Source organism: Stigmatopora argus, unplaced genomic scaffold (genome assembly GCF_051989625.1).
Source record: "Stigmatopora argus isolate UIUO_Sarg unplaced genomic scaffold, RoL_Sarg_1.0 HiC_scaffold_70, whole genome shotgun sequence".
Classification (NCBI taxonomy): domain Eukaryota; kingdom Metazoa; phylum Chordata; class Actinopteri; order Syngnathiformes; family Syngnathidae; genus Stigmatopora; species Stigmatopora argus.
The window spans coordinates 99,304-117,653 of NW_027520084.1; positions in this window are offsets into that span (position 1 = coordinate 99,304).

Below are 18,350 nucleotides of genomic sequence, written 5' to 3' on the forward strand. Positions count from 1 at the left end.
TACCCTGAATTTTTGTCTCATATGAGGGGAGATGTATATTGACCATTTTCTATAAAATAATCTTCCAGGGAGTTTCTGGGTGGATGTTAGGCAAGAATAAGTGTCCAAATTGGGGTAATTTTCGTTAAAAATAGTGGTTGCATTGGTACTGGTCTTGGGTGGTTCTGTTTGGTCCATTTAACCTGAATTTTTGTCTCATATGAGGGTAGATGTATATTGACCATTCTGTATAAAATAATCTTCCAGGGTAGTTGTGAAGTAAAGTTATTCCACAAACAGTGTGCCTAATTTGGGCACTTTTATGACAACGAGTGCTTGTATTGGAACTGGTCCTGATTGGTTCTGGTTGGTCCATTTACCCAGGAATGGTGTCTTATTTGTGGGTAGATGTATAATTCACAATATTGTGTAAAATTAGTCTTCCAGGGAGGTTCTGGGGGGATGTTAGGCAAGAATAAGTGTCCAAATTGGGGTAATTTTCGTTAAAAATAGTGGTTGCATTGGAACTGGTCTTGGGTGGTTCTGTTTGGTCCATTTAACCTGAATTTTTGTCTCATATGAGGGTAGATGTATATTGACCATTCTGTATAAAATAATCTTCCAGGGTAGTTGTGAAGTAAAGTTATTCCACAAACAGTGTGCCTAATTTGGGCACTTTTATGACAACGAGTGCTTGTATTGGAACTGGTCCTGATTGGTTCTGGTTGGTCCATTTACCCAGGAATGGTGTCTTATTTGTGGGTAGATGTATAATTCACAATATTGTGTAAAATTAGTCTTCCAGGGAGGTTCTGGGGGGATGTTAGGCAAGAATAAGTGTCCAAATTGGGGTAATTTTCGTTAAAAATAGTGGTTGCATTGGAACTGGTCTTGGGTGGTTCTGTTTGGTCCATTTAACCTGAATTTTTGTCTCATATGAGGGTAGATGTATATTGACCATTCTGTATAAAATAATCTTCCAGGGTAGTGAAGTAAAGTTATTCCACAAACAGTGTGCCTAATTTGGGCACTTTTATGACAACGAGTGCTTGTGTTGGAACTGGTCCTGAGTGGTTCTGGTTGGTCCATTTACCCAGGAATGGTGTCTTATTTGTGGGTAGATGTATACTTCACAATTTTGTGTAAATTTAGTCTTCCAGGGAGGTTCTGGGGGGATGTTAGGCAAGAATAAGTGCCCAAATTGGGGTAAATTGCGTCAAAAATAGTGGTTGTCTTGGAACTGGTCTTGGGTGGTTCTGGTTGGTCCATTTACCCTGAATTTTTGTCTCCTATGAGGGTAGATGTATATTGACCATTCTGTATAAAATAATCTTCCAGGGTAGTTGTGAAGTAAAGTTATTCCACAAACAGTGTGCCTAATTTGGGCACTTTTATGACAACGAGTGCTTGTGTTGGAACTGGTCCTGAGTGGTTCTGGTTGGTCCATTTACCCAGGAATGGTGTCTTATTTGTGGGTAGATGTATACTTCACAATTTTGTGTAAAATTAGTCTTCCAGGGAGGTTCTGGGGGGATGTTAGGCAAGAATAAGTGCCCAAATTGGGGTAAATTGCGTCAAAAATAGTGGTTGTCTTGGAACTGGTCTTGGGTGGTTCTGGTTGGTCCATTTACCCTGAATTTTTGTCTCATATGAGGGGAGATGTATATTGACCATTTTCTATAAAATAATCTTCCAGGGAGTTTCTGGGTGGATGTTAGGCAAGAATAAGTGTCCAAATTGGGGTAATTTTCGTTAAAAATAGTGGTTGCATTGGTACTGGTCTTGGGTGGTTCTGTTTGGTCCATTTAACCTGAATTTTTGTCTCATATGAGGGTAGATGTATATTGACCATTCTGTATAAAATAATCTTCCAGGGTAGTTGTGAAGTAAAGTTATTCCACAAACAGTGTGCCTAATTTGGGCACTTTTATGACAACGAGTGCTTGTATTGGAACTGGTCCTGATTGGTTCTGGTTGGTCCATTTACCCAGGAATGGTGTCTTATTTGTGGGTAGATGTATAATTCACAATATTGTGTAAAATTAGTCTTCCAGGGAGGTTCTGGGGGGATGTTAGGCAAGAATAAGTGTCCAAATTGGGGTAATTTTCGTTAAAAATAGTGGTTGCATTGGAACTGGTCTTGGGTGGTTCTGTTTGGTCCATTTAACCTGAATTTTTGTCTCATATGAGGGTAGATGTATATTGACCATTCTGTATAAAATAATCTTCCAGGGTAGTTGTGAAGTAAAGTTATTCCACAAACAGTGTGCCTAATTTGGGCACTTTTATGACAACGAGTGCTTGTATTGGAACTGGTCCTGATTGGTTCTGGTTGGTCCATTTACCCAGGAATGGTGTCTTATTTGTGGGTAGATGTATAATTCACAATATTGTGTAAAATTAGTCTTCCAGGGAGGTTCTGGGGGGATGTTAGGCAAGAATAAGTGTCCAAATTGGGGTAATTTTCGTTAAAAATAGTGGTTGCATTGGAACTGGTCTTGGGTGGTTCTGTTTGGTCCATTTAACCTGAATTTTTGTCTCATATGAGGGTAGATGTATATTGACCATTCTGTATAAAATAATCTTCCAGGGTAGTGAAGTAAAGTTATTCCACAAACAGTGTGCCTAATTTGGGCACTTTTATGACAACGAGTGCTTGTGTTGGAACTGGTCCTGAGTGGTTCTGGTTGGTCCATTTACCCAGGAATGGTGTCTTATTTGTGGGTAGATGTATACTTCACAATTTTGTGTAAAATTAGTCTTCCAGGGAGGTTCTGGGGGGATGTTAGGCAAGAATAAGTGCCCAAATTGGGGTAAATTGCGTCAAAAATAGTGGTTGTCTTGGAACTGGTCTTGGGTGGTTCTGGTTGGTCCATTTACCCTGAATTTTTGTCTCCTATGAGGGTAGATGTATATTGACCATTCTGTATAAAATAATCTTCCAGGGTAGTTGTGAAGTAAAGTTATTCCACAAACAGTGTGCCTAATTTGGGCACTTTTATGACAACGAGTGCTTGTGTTGGAACTGGTCCTGAGTGGTTCTGGTTGGTCCATTTACCCAGGAATGGTGTCTTATTTGTGGGTAGATGTATAATTCACAATATTGTGTAAAATTAGTCTTCCAGGGAGGTTCTGGGGGGATGTTAGGCAAGAATAAGTGCCCAAATTGGGGTAAATTGCGTCAAAAATAGTGGTTGTCTTGGAACTGGTCTTGGGTGGTTCTGGTTGGTCCATTTACCCTGAATTTTTGTCTCCTATGAGGGTAGATGTATATTGACCATTCTGTATAAAATAATCTTCCAGGGTAGTTGGGAAGTAAAGTTATGCCACAATCAATGTACCTAATATGGGCACTTTTATGACAACGAGTGCTTGTCTTGGAACTGGTCCTGAGCGGTTCTGGTTGGTCCATTTACCCTGAATTTTTGTCTCATATGAGGGGAGATGTATATTGACCATTTTCTATAAAATAATCTTCCAGGGAGTTTCTGGGTGGATGTTAGGCAAGAATAAGTGTCCAAATTGGGGTAATTTTCGTTAAAAATAGTGGTTGCATTGGAACTGGTCTTGGGTGGTTCTGTTTGGTCCATTTAACCTGAATTTTTGTCTCATATGAGGGTAGATGTATATTGACCATTCTGTATAAAATAATCTTCCAGGGTAGTTGTGAAGTAAAGTTATTCCACAAACAGTGTGCCTAATTTGGGCACTTTTATGACAACGAGTGCTTGTATTGGAACTGGTCCTGATTGGTTCTGGTTGGTCCATTTACCCAGGAATGGTGTCTTATTTGTGGGTAGATGTATAATTCACAATATTGTGTAAAATTAGTCTTCCAGGGAGGTTCTGGGGGGATGTTAGGCAAGAATAAGTGTCCAAATTGGGGTAATTTTCGTTAAAAATAGTGGTTGCATTGGAACTGGTCTTGGGTGGTTCTGTTTGGTCCATTTAACCTGAATTTTTGTCTCATATGAGGGTAGATGTATATTGACCATTCTGTATAAAATAATCTTCCAGGGTAGTTGTGAAGTAAAGTTATTCCACAAACAGTGTGCCTAATTTGGGCACTTTTATGACAACGAGTGCTTGTATTGGAACTGGTCCTGATTGGTTCTGGTTGGTCCATTTACCCAGGAATGGTGTCTTATTTGTGGGTAGATGTATAATTCACAATATTGTGTAAAATTAGTCTTCCAGGGAGGTTCTGGGGGGATGTTAGGCAAGAAATAGTGCCCAAATTGGGGTAAATTGCGTTAAAAATAGTGGTTGTCTTGGAACTGGTCTTGGGTGGTTCTGGTTGGTCCATTTAACCTGAATTTTTGTCTCATATGAGGGTAGATGTATATTGTGCAGACAAAGTGCAGACATGAATATCGGGCACTGGAGGTGATTTTCCTGGGTAAAAGACAGCCATAAACGTCGGCGCGACCAAATACGACGACATACGACCATTCTCAAAAGTGCCCAAAATGCACTAAAATTGGTTTTAAATCAGCACTCATCGATCAAATACAAATATTATATATTTAATACAAATATTTGACCTTTTTAAACATTAAAACCGGGCCCAGGAGGGTGATTTACCCGAAGAAATGACACTTTTGACCCGGCAATTTGACCCTAATTGCAGTAAAAAAAAATGTCCACAGTGTGGCAGAGTTCTGCGGGTTCCATAGCGGCCCAGTGCGTACATTGGAACATGTGGAAAAAGTTGGAAAAATGTTAAAAATGGTCGAAAATGGTTAAAATCAACCCAGAAATAGTGCATCGAAAGCCCGCAGAAAGTTTTGGAAACGATCGGTAAATTTGGGAAAATGTCAAAAATGGTCGAAAATGTTTAAAATCAACCCAGGAATAGTGCATCGAAAGCCCGCAGAAAGTTTTGGAAACGATCGGTAAATTTGGGAAAATGTCAAAAATGGTCGAAAATGTTTAAAATCAACCCAGGAATAGTGCATCGAAAGCCCGCAGAAAGTTTTGGAAACGATCGGTAAATTTGGGAAAATGTCAAAAATGGTCGAAAATGTTTAAAATCAACCCAGGAATAGTGCATCGAAAGCCCGCAGAAAGTTTTGGAAAAGATCGGTAAATTTGGGAAAATGTCAAAAATGGTCGAAAATGTTTAAAATCAACCCAGGAATAGTGCATCGAAAGCCCGCAGAAATTTTTTCTGGGTCTACCAGCGCTAGAATTTTTTTTTGGGTCTACCAGGGGTAGAATTTTTTTTTTTTTTTTTTTAATTTTTAAAACGTTATTTAGCTCTAGGCGGCGTACAGGGCTCCACAGATGTTTGGGTTTGGGTTTGGGTTTGGGTTTGGGTTTGGGTTTGGGTTAGAGTTAGGGGTTGGGTTGGGGTCAACCCAGGCAAAGTGCAGACATGAATATCGGGCACTGGAGGTGATTTTCCTGGGTAAAAGACAGCCATAAACGTCGGCGCGACCAAATACGACGACATACGACCATTCTCAAAAGTGCCCAAAATGCACTAAAATTGGTTTTAAATCAGCACTCATCGATCAAATACAAATATTATATATTTAATACAAATATTTGACCTTTTTAAACATTAAAACCGGGCCCAGGAGGGTGATTTACCCGAAGAAATGACACTTTTGACCCGGCAATTTGACCCTAATTGCAGTAAAAAAAAATGTCCACAGTGTGGCAGAGTTCTGCGGGTTCCATAGCGGCCCAGTGCGTACTGGTTTGTATAAAAAGTAGCCCATTTCGGTTCTGGGGGGTTATTTTCCCCGGAAAAAGTGCCTAAAATGTGGGTGCATGTATTATTGATGATTTTGTGTAAAATTAGTCTTCCAGGGAGGTTCTGGGGGGATTTTAAGCCAGAAATAGTGCCCCAAATTGGGGTAAATTGCGTCAAAAATAGTGGTTGCATTATAACCGGTCTTGTGTGGTTCTGGTTGGTCCATTTAACCTGAATTTTTGTCTCATATGAGGGTAGATGTATATTGACCATTCTGTATAAAATAATCTTCCAGGGTAGTTGTGAAGTAAAGTTATTCCACAAACAGTGTGCCTAATTTGGGCACTTTTATGACAACGAGTGCTTGTGTTGGAACTGGTCCTGAGTGGTTCTGGTTGGTCCATTTACCCAGGAATGGTGTCTTATTTGTGGGTAGATGTATACTTCACAATTTTGTGTAAAATTAGTCTTCCAGGGAGGTTCTGGGGGGATGTTAGGCAAGAATAAGTGCCCAAATTGGGGTAAATTGCGTCAAAAATAGTGGTTGTCTTGGAACTGGTCTTGGGTGGTTCTGGTTGGTCCATTTACCCTGAATTTTTGTCTCATATGAGGGGAGATGTATATTGACCATTTTCTATAAAATAATCTTCCAGGGAGTTTCTGGGTGGATGTTAGGCAAGAATAAGTGTCCAAATTGGGGTAATTTTCGTTAAAAATAGTGGTTGCATTGGTACTGGTCTTGGGTGGTTCTGTTTGGTCCATTTAACCTGAATTTTTGTCTCATATGAGGGTAGATGTATATTGACCATTCTGTATAAAATAATCTTCCAGGGTAGTTGTGAAGTAAAGTTATTCCACAAACAGTGTGCCTAATTTGGGCACTTTTATGACAACGAGTGCTTGTATTGGAACTGGTCCTGATTGGTTCTGGTTGGTCCATTTACCCAGGAATGGTGTCTTATTTGTGGGTAGATGTATAATTCACAATATTGTGTAAAATTAGTCTTCCAGGGAGGTTCTGGGGGGATGTTAGGCAAGAATAAGTGTCCAAATTGGGGTAATTTTCGTTAAAAATAGTGGTTGCATTGGAACTGGTCTTGGGTGGTTCTGTTTGGTCCATTTAACCTGAATTTTTGTCTCATATGAGGGTAGATGTATATTGACCATTCTGTATAAAATAATCTTCCAGGGTAGTTGTGAAGTAAAGTTATTCCACAAACAGTGTGCCTAATTTGGGCACTTTTATGACAACGAGTGCTTGTATTGGAACTGGTCCTGATTGGTTCTGGTTGGTCCATTTACCCAGGAATGGTGTCTTATTTGTGGGTAGATGTATAATTCACAATATTGTGTAAAATTAGTCTTCCAGGGAGGTTCTGGGGGGATGTTAGGCAAGAATAAGTGTCCAAATTGGGGTAATTTTCGTTAAAAATAGTGGTTGCATTGGAACTGGTCTTGGGTGGTTCTGTTTGGTCCATTTAACCTGAATTTTTGTCTCATATGAGGGTAGATGTATATTGACCATTCTGTATAAAATAATCTTCCAGGGTAGTGAAGTAAAGTTATTCCACAAACAGTGTGCCTAATTTGGGCACTTTTATGACAACGAGTGCTTGTGTTGGAACTGGTCCTGAGTGGTTCTGGTTGGTCCATTTACCCAGGAATGGTGTCTTATTTGTGGGTAGATGTATACTTCACAATTTTGTGTAAAATTAGTCTTCCAGGGAGGTTCTGGGGGGATGTTAGGCAAGAATAAGTGCCCAAATTGGGGTAAATTGCGTCAAAAATAGTGGTTGTCTTGGAACTGGTCTTGGGTGGTTCTGGTTGGTCCATTTACCCTGAATTTTTGTCTCCTATGAGGGTAGATGTATATTGACCATTCTGTATAAAATAATCTTCCAGGGTAGTTGTGAAGTAAAGTTATTCCACAAACAGTGTGCCTAATTTGGGCACTTTTATGACAACGAGTGCTTGTGTTGGAACTGGTCCTGAGTGGTTCTGGTTGGTCCATTTACCCAGGAATGGTGTCTTATTTGTGGGTAGATGTATAATTCACAATATTGTGTAAAATTAGTCTTCCAGGGAGGTTCTGGGGGGATGTTAGGCAAGAATAAGTGCCCAAATTGGGGTAAATTGCGTCAAAAATAGTGGTTGTCTTGGAACTGGTCTTGGGTGGTTCTGGTTGGTCCATTTACCCTGAATTTTTGTCTCCTATGAGGGTAGATGTATATTGACCATTCTGTATAAAATAATCTTCCAGGGTAGTTGGGAAGTAAAGTTATGCCACAATCAATGTACCTAATATGGGCACTTTTATGACAACGAGTGCTTGTCTTGGAACTGGTCCTGAGCGGTTCTGGTTGGTCCATTTACCCTGAATTTTTGTCTCATATGAGGGGAGATGTATATTGACCATTTTCTATAAAATAATCTTCCAGGGAGTTTCTGGGTGGATGTTAGGCAAGAATAAGTGTCCAAATTGGGGTAATTTTCGTTAAAAATAGTGGTTGCATTGGAACTGGTCTTGGGTGGTTCTGTTTGGTCCATTTAACCTGAATTTTTGTCTCATATGAGGGTAGATGTATATTGACCATTCTGTATAAAATAATCTTCCAGGGTAGTTGTGAAGTAAAGTTATTCCACAAACAGTGTGCCTAATTTGGGCACTTTTATGACAACGAGTGCTTGTATTGGAACTGGTCCTGATTGGTTCTGGTTGGTCCATTTACCCAGGAATGGTGTCTTATTTGTGGGTAGATGTATAATTCACAATATTGTGTAAAATTAGTCTTCCAGGGAGGTTCTGGGGGGATGTTAGGCAAGAATAAGTGCCCAAATTGGGGTAAATTGCGTCAAAAATAGTGGTTGTCTTGGAACTGGTCTTGGGTGGTTCTGGTTGGTCCATTTACCCTGAATTTTTGTCTCATATGAGGGGAGATGTATATTGACCATTTTCTATAAAATAATCTTCCAGGGAGTTTCTGGGTGGATGTTAGGCAAGAATAAGTGTCCAAATTGGGGTAATTTTCGTTAAAAATAGTGGTTGCATTGGAACTGGTCTTGGGTGGTTCTGTTTGGTCCATTTAACCTGAATTTTTGTCTCATATGAGGGTAGATGTATATTGACCATTCTGTATAAAATAATCTTCCAGGGTAGTTGTGAAGTAAAGTTATTCCACAAACAGTGTGCCTAATTTGGGCACTTTTATGACAACGAGTGCTTGTATTGGAACTGGTCCTGATTGGTTCTGGTTGGTCCATTTACCCAGGAATGGTGTCTTATTTGTGGGTAGATGTATAATTCACAATATTGTGTAAAATTAGTCTTCCAGGGAGGTTCTGGGGGGATGTTAGGCAAGAATAAGTGTCCAAATTGGGGTAATTTTCGTTAAAAATAGTGGTTGCATTGGAACTGGTCTTGGGTGGTTCTGTTTGGTCCATTTAACCTGAATTTTTGTCTCATATGAGGGTAGATGTATATTGACCATTCTGTATAAAATAATCTTCCAGGGTAGTTGTGAAGTAAAGTTATTCCACAAACAGTGTGCCTAATTTGGGCACTTTTATGACAACGAGTGCTTGTATTGGAACTGGTCCTGATTGGTTCTGGTTGGTCCATTTACCCAGGAATGGTGTCTTATTTGTGGGTAGATGTATAATTCACAATATTGTGTAAAATTAGTCTTCCAGGGAGGTTCTGGGGGGATGTTAGGCAAGAATAAGTGTCCAAATTGGGGTAATTTTCGTTAAAAATAGTGGTTGCATTGGAACTGGTCTTGGGTGGTTCTGTTTGGTCCATTTAACCTGAATTTTTGTCTCATATGAGGGTAGATGTATATTGACCATTCTGTATAAAATAATCTTCCAGGGTAGTGAAGTAAAGTTATTCCACAAACAGTGTGCCTAATTTGGGCACTTTTATGACAACGAGTGCTTGTGTTGGAACTGGTCCTGAGTGGTTCTGGTTGGTCCATTTACCCAGGAATGGTGTCTTATTTGTGGGTAGATGTATACTTCACAATTTTGTGTAAAATTAGTCTTCCAGGGAGGTTCTGGGGGGATGTTAGGCAAGAATAAGTGCCCAAATTGGGGTAAATTGCGTCAAAAATAGTGGTTGTCTTGGAACTGGTCTTGGGTGGTTCTGGTTGGTCCATTTACCCTGAATTTTTGTCTCCTATGAGGGTAGATGTATATTGACCATTCTGTATAAAATAATCTTCCAGGGTAGTTGTGAAGTAAAGTTATTCCACAAACAGTGTGCCTAATTTGGGCACTTTTATGACAACGAGTGCTTGTGTTGGAACTGGTCCTGAGTGGTTCTGGTTGGTCCATTTACCCAGGAATGGTGTCTTATTTGTGGGTAGATGTATAATTCACAATATTGTGTAAAATTAGTCTTCCAGGGAGGTTCTGGGGGGATGTTAGGCAAGAATAAGTGCCCAAATTGGGGTAAATTGCGTCAAAAATAGTGGTTGTCTTGGAACTGGTCTTGGGTGGTTCTGGTTGGTCCATTTACCCTGAATTTTTGTCTCCTATGAGGGTAGATGTATATTGACCATTCTGTATAAAATAATCTTCCAGGGTAGTTGGGAAGTAAAGTTATGCCACAATCAATGTACCTAATATGGGCACTTTTATGACAACGAGTGCTTGTCTTGGAACTGGTCCTGAGCGGTTCTGGTTGGTCCATTTACCCTGAATTTTTGTCTCATATGAGGGGAGATGTATATTGACCATTTTCTATAAAATAATCTTCCAGGGAGTTTCTGGGTGGATGTTAGGCAAGAATAAGTGTCCAAATTGGGGTAATTTTCGTTAAAAATAGTGGTTGCATTGGAACTGGTCTTGGGTGGTTCTGTTTGGTCCATTTAACCTGAATTTTTGTCTCATATGAGGGTAGATGTATATTGACCATTCTGTATAAAATAATCTTCCAGGGTAGTTGTGAAGTAAAGTTATTCCACAAACAGTGTGCCTAATTTGGGCACTTTTATGACAACGAGTGCTTGTATTGGAACTGGTCCTGATTGGTTCTGGTTGGTCCATTTACCCAGGAATGGTGTCTTATTTGTGGGTAGATGTATAATTCACAATATTGTGTAAAATTAGTCTTCCAGGGAGGTTCTGGGGGGATGTTAGGCAAGAATAAGTGTCCAAATTGGGGTAATTTTCGTTAAAAATAGTGGTTGCATTGGAACTGGTCTTGGGTGGTTCTGTTTGGTCCATTTAACCTGAATTTTTGTCTCATATGAGGGTAGATGTATATTGACCATTCTGTATAAAATAATCTTCCAGGGTAGTTGTGAAGTAAAGTTATTCCACAAACAGTGTGCCTAATTTGGGCACTTTTATGACAACGAGTGCTTGTATTGGAACTGGTCCTGATTGGTTCTGGTTGGTCCATTTACCCAGGAATGGTGTCTTATTTGTGGGTAGATGTATAATTCACAATATTGTGTAAAATTAGTCTTCCAGGGAGGTTCTGGGGGGATGTTAGGCAAGAATAAGTGTCCAAATTGGGGTAATTTTCGTTAAAAATAGTGGTTGCATTGGAACTGGTCTTGGGTGGTTCTGTTTGGTCCATTTAACCTGAATTTTTGTCTCATATGAGGGTAGATGTATATTGACCATTCTGTATAAAATAATCTTCCAGGGTAGTGAAGTAAAGTTATTCCACAAACAGTGTGCCTAATTTGGGCACTTTTATGACAACGAGTGCTTGTGTTGGAACTGGTCCTGAGTGGTTCTGGTTGGTCCATTTACCCAGGAATGGTGTCTTATTTGTGGGTAGATGTATACTTCACAATTTTGTGTAAAATTAGTCTTCCAGGGAGGTTCTGGGGGGATGTTAGGCAAGAATAAGTGCCCAAATTGGGGTAAATTGCGTCAAAAATAGTGGTTGTCTTGGAACTGGTCTTGGGTGGTTCTGGTTGGTCCATTTACCCTGAATTTTTGTCTCCTATGAGGGTAGATGTATATTGACCATTCTGTATAAAATAATCTTCCAGGGTAGTTGTGAAGTAAAGTTATTCCACAAACAGTGTGCCTAATTTGGGCACTTTTATGACAACGAGTGCTTGTGTTGGAACTGGTCCTGAGTGGTTCTGGTTGGTCCATTTACCCAGGAATGGTGTCTTATTTGTGGGTAGATGTATACTTCACAATTTTGTGTAAAATTAGTCTTCCAGGGAGGTTCTGGGGGGATGTTAGGCAAGAATAAGTGCCCAAATTGGGGTAAATTGCGTCAAAAATAGTGGTTGTCTTGGAACTGGTCTTGGGTGGTTCTGGTTGGTCCATTTACCCTGAATTTTTGTCTCATATGAGGGGAGATGTATATTGACCATTTTCTATAAAATAATCTTCCAGGGAGTTTCTGGGTGGATGTTAGGCAAGAATAAGTGTCCAAATTGGGGTAATTTTCGTTAAAAATAGTGGTTGCATTGGTACTGGTCTTGGGTGGTTCTGTTTGGTCCATTTAACCTGAATTTTTGTCTCATATGAGGGTAGATGTATATTGACCATTCTGTATAAAATAATCTTCCAGGGTAGTTGTGAAGTAAAGTTATTCCACAAACAGTGTGCCTAATTTGGGCACTTTTATGACAACGAGTGCTTGTATTGGAACTGGTCCTGATTGGTTCTGGTTGGTCCATTTACCCAGGAATGGTGTCTTATTTGTGGGTAGATGTATAATTCACAATATTGTGTAAAATTAGTCTTCCAGGGAGGTTCTGGGGGGATGTTAGGCAAGAATAAGTGTCCAAATTGGGGTAATTTTCGTTAAAAATAGTGGTTGCATTGGAACTGGTCTTGGGTGGTTCTGTTTGGTCCATTTAACCTGAATTTTTGTCTCATATGAGGGTAGATGTATATTGACCATTCTGTATAAAATAATCTTCCAGGGTAGTTGTGAAGTAAAGTTATTCCACAAACAGTGTGCCTAATTTGGGCACTTTTATGACAACGAGTGCTTGTATTGGAACTGGTCCTGATTGGTTCTGGTTGGTCCATTTACCCAGGAATGGTGTCTTATTTGTGGGTAGATGTATAATTCACAATATTGTGTAAAATTAGTCTTCCAGGGAGGTTCTGGGGGGATGTTAGGCAAGAATAAGTGTCCAAATTGGGGTAATTTTCGTTAAAAATAGTGGTTGCATTGGAACTGGTCTTGGGTGGTTCTGTTTGGTCCATTTAACCTGAATTTTTGTCTCATATGAGGGTAGATGTATATTGACCATTCTGTATAAAATAATCTTCCAGGGTAGTGAAGTAAAGTTATTCCACAAACAGTGTGCCTAATTTGGGCACTTTTATGACAACGAGTGCTTGTGTTGGAACTGGTCCTGAGTGGTTCTGGTTGGTCCATTTACCCAGGAATGGTGTCTTATTTGTGGGTAGATGTATACTTCACAATTTTGTGTAAAATTAGTCTTCCAGGGAGGTTCTGGGGGGATGTTAGGCAAGAATAAGTGCCCAAATTGGGGTAAATTGCGTCAAAAATAGTGGTTGTCTTGGAACTGGTCTTGGGTGGTTCTGGTTGGTCCATTTACCCTGAATTTTTGTCTCCTATGAGGGTAGATGTATATTGACCATTCTGTATAAAATAATCTTCCAGGGTAGTTGTGAAGTAAAGTTATTCCACAAACAGTGTGCCTAATTTGGGCACTTTTATGACAACGAGTGCTTGTGTTGGAACTGGTCCTGAGTGGTTCTGGTTGGTCCATTTACCCAGGAATGGTGTCTTATTTGTGGGTAGATGTATAATTCACAATATTGTGTAAAATTAGTCTTCCAGGGAGGTTCTGGGGGGATGTTAGGCAAGAATAAGTGCCCAAATTGGGGTAAATTGCGTCAAAAATAGTGGTTGTCTTGGAACTGGTCTTGGGTGGTTCTGGTTGGTCCATTTACCCTGAATTTTTGTCTCCTATGAGGGTAGATGTATATTGACCATTCTGTATAAAATAATCTTCCAGGGTAGTTGGGAAGTAAAGTTATGCCACAATCAATGTACCTAATATGGGCACTTTTATGACAACGAGTGCTTGTCTTGGAACTGGTCCTGAGCGGTTCTGGTTGGTCCATTTACCCTGAATTTTTGTCTCATATGAGGGGAGATGTATATTGACCATTTTCTATAAAATAATCTTCCAGGGAGTTTCTGGGTGGATGTTAGGCAAGAATAAGTGTCCAAATTGGGGTAATTTTCGTTAAAAATAGTGGTTGCATTGGAACTGGTCTTGGGTGGTTCTGTTTGGTCCATTTAACCTGAATTTTTGTCTCATATGAGGGTAGATGTATATTGACCATTCTGTATAAAATAATCTTCCAGGGTAGTTGTGAAGTAAAGTTATTCCACAAACAGTGTGCCTAATTTGGGCACTTTTATGACAACGAGTGCTTGTATTGGAACTGGTCCTGATTGGTTCTGGTTGGTCCATTTACCCAGGAATGGTGTCTTATTTGTGGGTAGATGTATAATTCACAATATTGTGTAAAATTAGTCTTCCAGGGAGGTTCTGGGGGGATGTTAGGCAAGAATAAGTGTCCAAATTGGGGTAATTTTCGTTAAAAATAGTGGTTGCATTGGAACTGGTCTTGGGTGGTTCTGTTTGGTCCATTTAACCTGAATTTTTGTCTCATATGAGGGTAGATGTATATTGACCATTCTGTATAAAATAATCTTCCAGGGTAGTTGTGAAGTAAAGTTATTCCACAAACAGTGTGCCTAATTTGGGCACTTTTATGACAACGAGTGCTTGTATTGGAACTGGTCCTGATTGGTTCTGGTTGGTCCATTTACCCAGGAATGGTGTCTTATTTGTGGGTAGATGTATAATTCACAATATTGTGTAAAATTAGTCTTCCAGGGAGGTTCTGGGGGGATGTTAGGCAAGAAATAGTGCCCAAATTGGGGTAAATTGCGTTAAAAATAGTGGTTGTCTTGGAACTGGTCTTGGGTGGTTCTGGTTGGTCCATTTAACCTGAATTTTTGTCTCATATGAGGGTAGATGTATATTGTGCAGACAAAGTGCAGACATGAATATCGGGCACTGGAGGTGATTTTCCTGGGTAAAAGACAGCCATAAACGTCGGCGCGACCAAATACGACGACATACGACCATTCTCAAAAGTGCCCAAAATGCACTAAAATTGGTTTTAAATCAGCACTCATCGATCAAATACAAATATTATATATTTAATACAAATATTTGACCTTTTTAAACATTAAAACCGGGCCCAGGAGGGTGATTTACCCGAAGAAATGACACTTTTGACCCGGCAATTTGACCCTAATTGCAGTAAAAAAAAATGTCCACAGTGTGGCAGAGTTCTGCGGGTTCCATAGCGGCCCAGTGCGTACATTGGAACATGTGGAAAAAGTTGGAAAAATGTTAAAAATGGTCGAAAATGGTTAAAATCAACCCAGAAATAGTGCATCGAAAGCCCGCAGAAAGTTTTGGAAACGATCGGTAAATTTGGGAAAATGTCAAAAATGGTCGAAAATGTTTAAAATCAACCCAGGAATAGTGCATCGAAAGCCCGCAGAAAGTTTTGGAAACGATCGGTAAATTTGGGAAAATGTCAAAAATGGTCGAAAATGTTTAAAATCAACCCAGGAATAGTGCATCGAAAGCCCGCAGAAAGTTTTGGAAACGATCGGTAAATTTGGGAAAATGTCAAAAATGGTCGAAAATGTTTAAAATCAACCCAGGAATAGTGCATCGAAAGCCCGCAGAAAGTTTTGGAAAAGATCGGTAAATTTGGGAAAATGTCAAAAATGGTCGAAAATGTTTAAAATCAACCCAGGAATAGTGCATCGAAAGCCCGCAGAAATTTTTTCTGGGTCTACCAGCGCTAGAATTTTTTTTTGGGTCTACCAGGGGTAGAATTTTTTTTTTTTTTTTTTTAATTTTTAAAACGTTATTTAGCTCTAGGCGGCGTACAGGGCTCCACAGATGGGTTTGGGTTTGGGTTTGGGTTTGGGTTTGGGTTTGGGTTTGGGTTAGAGTTAGGGGTTGGGTTGGGGTCAACCCAGGCAAAGTGCAGACATGAATATCGGGCACTGGAGGTGATTTTCCTGGGTAAAAGACAGCCATAAACGTCGGCGCGACCAAATACGACGACATACGACCATTCTCAAAAGTGCCCAAAATGCACTAAAATTGGTTTTAAATCAGCACTCATCGATCAAATACAAATATTATATATTTAATACAAATATTTGACCTTTTTAAACATTAAAACCGGGCCCAGGAGGGTGATTTACCCGAAGAAATGACACTTTTGACCCGGCAATTTGACCCTAATTGCAGTAAAAAAAAATGTCCACAGTGTGGCAGAGTTCTGCGGGTTCCATAGCGGCCCAGTGCGTACTGGTTTGTATAAAAAGTAGCCCATTTCGGTTCTGGGGGGTTATTTTCCCCGGAAAAAGTGCCTAAAATGTGGGTGCATGTATTATTGATGATTTTGTGTAAAATTAGTCTTCCAGGGAGGTTCTGGGGGGATTTTAAGCCAGAAATAGTGCCCCAAATTGGGGTAAATTGCGTCAAAAATAGTGGTTGCATTATAACCGGTCTTGTGTGGTTCTGGTTGGTCCATTTAACCTGAATTTTTGTCTCATATGAGGGTAGATGTATATTGACCATTCTGTATAAAATAATCTTCCAGGGTAGTTGTGAAGTAAAGTTATTCCACAAACAGTGTGCCTAATTTGGGCACTTTTATGACAACGAGTGCTTGTGTTGGAACTGGTCCTGAGTGGTTCTGGTTGGTCCATTTACCCAGGAATGGTGTCTTATTTGTGGGTAGATGTATACTTCACAATTTTGTGTAAAATTAGTCTTCCAGGGAGGTTCTGGGGGGATGTTAGGCAAGAATAAGTGCCCAAATTGGGGTAAATTGCGTCAAAAATAGTGGTTGTCTTGGAACTGGTCTTGGGTGGTTCTGGTTGGTCCATTTACCCTGAATTTTTGTCTCATATGAGGGGAGATGTATATTGACCATTTTCTATAAAATAATCTTCCAGGGAGTTTCTGGGTGGATGTTAGGCAAGAATAAGTGTCCAAATTGGGGTAATTTTCGTTAAAAATAGTGGTTGCATTGGAACTGGTCTTGGGTGGTTCTGTTTGGTCCATTTAACCTGAATTTTTGTCTCATATGAGGGTAGATGTATATTGACCATTCTGTATAAAATAATCTTCCAGGGTAGTTGTGAAGTAAAGTTATTCCACAAACAGTGTGCCTAATTTGGGCACTTTTATGACAACGAGTGCTTGTATTGGAACTGGTCCTGATTGGTTCTGGTTGGTCCATTTACCCAGGAATGGTGTCTTATTTGTGGGTAGATGTATAATTCACAATATTGTGTAAAATTAGTCTTCCAGGGAGGTTCTGGGGGGATGTTAGGCAAGAATAAGTGTCCAAATTGGGGTAATTTTCGTTAAAAATAGTGGTTGCATTGGAACTGGTCTTGGGTGGTTCTGTTTGGTCCATTTAACCTGAATTTTTGTCTCATATGAGGGTAGATGTATATTGACCATTCTGTATAAAATAATCTTCCAGGGTAGTTGTGAAGTAAAGTTATTCCACAAACAGTGTGCCTAATTTGGGCACTTTTATGACAACGAGTGCTTGTATTGGAACTGGTCCTGATTGGTTCTGGTTGGTCCATTTACCCAGGAATGGTGTCTTATTTGTGGGTAGATGTATAATTCACAATATTGTGTAAAATTAGTCTTCCAGGGAGGTTCTGGGGGGATGTTAGGCAAGAATAAGTGTCCAAATTGGGGTAATTTTCGTTAAAAATAGTGGTTGCATTGGAACTGGTCTTGGGTGGTTCTGTTTGGTCCATTTAACCTGAATTTTTGTCTCATATGAGGGTAGATGTATATTGACCATTCTGTATAAAATAATCTTCCAGGGTAGTGAAGTAAAGTTATTCCACAAACAGTGTGCCTAATTTGGGCACTTTTATGACAACGAGTGCTTGTGTTGGAACTGGTCCTGAGTGGTTCTGGTTGGTCCATTTACCCAGGAATGGTGTCTTATTTGTGGGTAGATGTATACTTCACAATTTTGTGTAAAATTAGTCTTCCAGGGAGGTTCTGGGGGGATGTTAGGCAAGAATAAGTGCCCAAATTGGGGTAAATTGCGTCAAAAATAGTGGTTGTCTTGGAACTGGTCTTGGGTGGTTCTGGTTGGTCCATTTACCCTGAATTTTTGTCTCCTATGAGGGTAGATGTATATTGACCATTCTGTATAAAATAATCTTCCAGGGTAGTTGTGAAGTAAAGTTATTCCACAAACAGTGTGCCTAATTTGGGCACTTTTATGACAACGAGTGCTTGTGTTGGAACTGGTCCTGAGTGGTTCTGGTTGGTCCATTTACCCAGGAATGGTGTCTTATTTGTGGGTAGATGTATAATTCACAATATTGTGTAAAATTAGTCTTCCAGGGAGGTTCTGGGGGGATGTTAGGCAAGAATAAGTGCCCAAATTGGGGTAAATTGCGTCAAAAATAGTGGTTGTCTTGGAACTGGTCTTGGGTGGTTCTGGTTGGTCCATTTACCCTGAATTTTTGTCTCCTATGAGGGTAGATGTATATTGACCATTCTGTATAAAATAATCTTCCAGGGTAGTTGGGAAGTAAAGTTATGCCACAATCAATGTA